At 37.8% G+C, this 4,450-nt stretch overlaps 1 long non-coding RNA gene across 1 annotated transcript; it reads left to right on the top strand.

The window, feature by feature from the left end:
* The first annotated feature begins 729 nt into the window (after positions 1 to 729).
* LOC113344825 lies at positions 730 to 3,891 on the top strand. The gene is made up of 2 exons (XR_003357920.1): positions 730 to 1,068; positions 3,404 to 3,891. It is a non-coding gene; the product is annotated as an uncharacterized LOC113344825 (long non-coding RNA).
* Positions 3,892 to 4,450: the final 559 nt, after the last annotated feature.

A 4,450-nucleotide genomic window follows, 5' to 3' on the forward strand; every position in this document is an offset into this window, starting at 1 on the left:
TTAGACTTGGGATTATTAGAAGTATGCTTACCAAAAGATATGGTTGATTTGTGCATATTGATAAACTGCCCTGAAGCTTGACCAAAAATCTGAAGTAGATGTTGGAGATGCACCATTTGAGAACAAGTAGCTTGATAGAACAATAAACAATCATCTGCATAAAAACAGGTGATTGATATCTGGACAATGTCGGTTAAATTTTATTCCCTTAAGAAGAACTGAATCAACATGATGCTGTAAATGTCTTGAAAAGGCTTCCATGATGAACAAAAATAAATATGGAGACAAAGGGTCTCCCTGACGAAGGCCACGAGTAAGAGAAAAAGTGGAACTAGGACTACCATTGGTAAGAATCGAAACATTGGTTGTAGAAATATACTTCTCAATCATAGTAATCCAGTCCTCATGAAAACCCAGTTGTCTAAAAATAAAAAGCAGAGAAGACCATTCTACCCTGTCGAAAGCTTTCGACATGTCTAATTTCAAACCTACAAGAGCTTGATTAATATTTTTAAGCTTCATACTATGCAAAATTTCATGGGCAATAATGATATTGTCATGGATGTGTCTACCAGAAACAAATGCAGTTTGAGTAGGTGAAATAAGATCAGAGAGAAGCGGTTTCAAACGGTTAGCTAAAATTTTTGAAATTATTTTACCTAACATTACAAAGACTAATAGGTCGATAATCTGCTGGTGTTTGGGGATATTGAATTTTTGGGATCAACACTTGATAGGTATGATTTATGGCTTTGAGCATATGTTTGTGAATAAAAAAGTGTTTAACCATAGAAATTACCTCATTACCAATAATATCCCAACATTGCTGATAAAAAGCTGCTTGAAATCCATCATTTCCTGAAGATGTCCAAGGTCTGATCTGAAAAACTGCATCCTTGATTTCTTGAGCATCCGATATCTGGATAAGAGAATCATTCTGAGTTGTAGAAATAGATGGAGGGAAAATGTAACGACCCGAATAATTTTGTTGGGCTTTGAGCTCTAGCACAACCAATATTTGACTGGAACTCGCTCTCCGTTTACGATTAAGGATTTTGAAACGCAAAGGTAGGGGGTTCTCTCTCAATTGTTTATTTCATGTTTTCTTCATTGTTTTCACTGTATTCAATTTGTGCTTTTTATTTTCTGATTTGGATTAAATTTTCGTTTCTCCTTATTTCGGAATTAGTGGATGTGAATTCGTTGTACCACCTTCCTTTTAATAGCTACTGTATTTGATTTCAAAGTCCACAGATAAATGTTTGCTTGTCGTTGCCAAGAGATCCATTCTTCCTAATTTTATTCCCAAATGCAAATTTACTGGGTTGAACAGCTTGGTTTCAAATGTCATTTCCGTTTTCATCTTTTGTTTCATTTTGTTTCACTCCCTCTATTTCAATCTTGGTTTAGTAAATTAACCCATGCTTGGGAGCATCTGTTTTCAGTTGATGTTGAAACGAACTTGCACAACATTTTTCATAACTATTACAATCCATGCAAATTAATGATTTGATGATTTGATATGTTATCTCAACCAAGAGCTAGACAAATTTTCTTCACTAAAATCTCCAAAGCACTCATGCATTCGATTTCCTCTGAATTGTTCATAATTTTGAAATTGCTCATCACCTGTTTGCAAAAATGATCCAGTGACCAGCGGTATTGATTTAACTTCACCATTTTTAAAGGTTTGAAACTTTTCATATGGGTTCTGTATTTTACCCTCCCCCACCCAGTAACTAGTAAATTTATCCCAATGTTTAGTAACTCACAAATTTTAGTTCAAGTTTTGCTTTGTAAAATCCCTGTTTACATAACTTAACTTGGCAAATGGTGGCCAGGGGCGGAGCCAGAATTTTGAGAGAGGGGGTGCAAATTTTTTTTTTACTGCAACAGAGAAAGACTAGCAACATTTATAGCAACTACATGACACCAGGATACTGAAAATAGAGTAGAAGATGTAACGGAGAAAAAAAAACGTATTAGACTAACTAATGAGAGTATGAGAGTTGCGTTGCGTTTTTGGAGTACTAGTCTCTCCTACTGTGAACGATTATGGGAGAAAGAAAGTCAAAATGGATTTTTCTTTTGGGCTTAGGGGGTGCAAGTGTTGAGATTTTAGGGCCCGGAGCATGTCAACACAAACACCGTGGGCCCGCCTACATACATGATCGATCGGTCAAGACCGAACATGGATGGTCGTCCCAATTTATGCGCCCAAACAAGGCATGACGCACGGCTGGCAAAACCCTAATTAGGCAGGTCCAGTTAGGGGTGTAAATTTTGCCCGGCAGTCCGAGGCCCAATACCGTCCGCCCTGTCCCATGACAGCCCATGGGTGATCGTGGACCTTTACGGGCTGGCCCGACCTAGCTCATTTAAATAAGAGGGTGGGCACAGGCCACAATTCAAATTTTCTTGCCCGGCCCAATACCCTCCCTATTATCCCGTCAATGCTACCCGTCATGTTAGCCCGCTAGTGTTATCATTTACCTAGCCTAATTGACTGTTCTCATTTGTTTTATCCTAGAATATACTTGGTACATGTACTTAAAACAATCAACCCTCATAGTTTTCATATGTATTTCTTAACTTTTATACCATTGAAGTCTAATTTTGTTAACCATATAGAGAAAATATTGAGCAAAATCTAAGGCAGTTTCCTTTTCTGATGATTCAATTCAGGAAAAACTATAGGAAGTTTGGTTTATCTTATTCCCATCTCAATTATCGTATTTGATTATTAATTTTAAGTAAAACTTGTGTATTATTACTACTTTCTTTTTATTTTTAACAATATATATGTATAATATATATATTTGTTTGTAATATTCAAGGCCCTCCCGGCCCTACCCGCCCGAGCCCAAATTAAAAAACAGGCTTGGGTAGGTCATGGGTACTAACTGTAGATAAATAACCCTGCCCGCCCGTCCCTTTTAATTTCATGGATAAGAGATGTTCCGGCCCGCCCTATACCGTCCCATTTAATAAATAGGTCGGGATGCCCGGCCCGGCCCAATTTACACCCCTAGCTCCAGTGAGTATCAACACAATCACTGTGGTCCCACATATCTCCGTACCCGATCGGCCAAGGCATATCATGCGTGGTCGTCTCGATTCGCACGCCCAAACTAGGCGTGGTCACATCTCCCAATTGCAAACTAATCTCGACCACTCAACTTTGTCGGACAAATTGAATGGCTCAGATCACGTTTCTATGGGGTATTAAGGTATGGACGTGTACACCACCCCGCCGTCTGTATACCAGACTAATCGGCCAAGACCGACCAAGCTTGGTCGTCTCGGCCAAGACCGGATTTCTTTCGTAAATTGATCTCAACCACTCAACTTCGCCCTCTACTGGGCTTTCGCTCACCCCCTTTGTTTTGTTTTCCCCCCTCAGAGTACGAAGAAAAGTTGTGGCAGTAAGCCGGGAGAGCTTACGGGAGCATTAGCGCTATGAAAGTTGGTATTCTCATACTTTTTGATGTGTATATCAGGGGGTACCTGGGAGTTTAGTTTGTTTGCCTTGATCCCATATCATTTTGTATATTTTGCTGTTATCATTGGGATTTTGGACATGATCTCAATATGGTCTGTAACAAAAAAAAAAACTTGTCTGTTTCGTATACAATGGTTTTGGTCTTGGGTATTAAGTGCTTGTCTAATTTTGTTAAAACTCTTGAACTTGATTAATTTTGCTGCTTATAGTTTAGTTTACTGTATTTTATGTACAATATGTCTTTTACCTTGACATGAATTTACTAAGTTATCAAGGGTGTTAGCCTAAGTTTTTAATTTCCAGTATCTACAAGTCATTTGTTTGGAACTTCATAGATGACAACAAACTTTGTTTTCATGGTTTACCACTTAAAGGGAATTCTTCTTGTACATCTTTGTTCATTTTTTTAGACCTTCTTATGAGTACTGGCGTTATTAAATGCTCATTTTACATTTTGAAAATATTAGACTCACTTTGACAAGTTCTATTGGATTTTTCATGGACAAGCATGTAGTCATTATTTTACTGTCCTTCACTATTTTCTCTTTGTATAAATTTTTTTGTTGTTTATGTATCATATTACACGTCGAGTGACGTACTGGTGGGCTTGGCCTTGCTAATGGATTGAAAACCAGCCCATTAGGAGGGAAAATTCACCAGTCCGTTACAGAAAAGCTGCAAAATATCCTGGCTACGATGAGGGTTAGACGTATTAGATATATCCATAAAGTGCTTACGAAAAATATCTTCAATATCATTTTTGTTATCATACCATATACCCAAAGGATCTTGAATAGCACCAATGTGAGATCTTCGCTTATTAAAATTAGCTACAAAATGAAAATAAGCCGTATTGCGATCAGCTTCTAGAAATTTGTCACCTGCCTGTTTGTTGATGGTGGATTTTAGTTCAGGGCTAAAATTGTAAAACCAAATTTATGCGCTGAC

This window comes from Papaver somniferum, unplaced genomic scaffold, assembly GCF_003573695.1.
Source record: "Papaver somniferum cultivar HN1 unplaced genomic scaffold, ASM357369v1 unplaced-scaffold_8, whole genome shotgun sequence".
Taxonomy (NCBI): domain Eukaryota; kingdom Viridiplantae; phylum Streptophyta; class Magnoliopsida; order Ranunculales; family Papaveraceae; genus Papaver; species Papaver somniferum.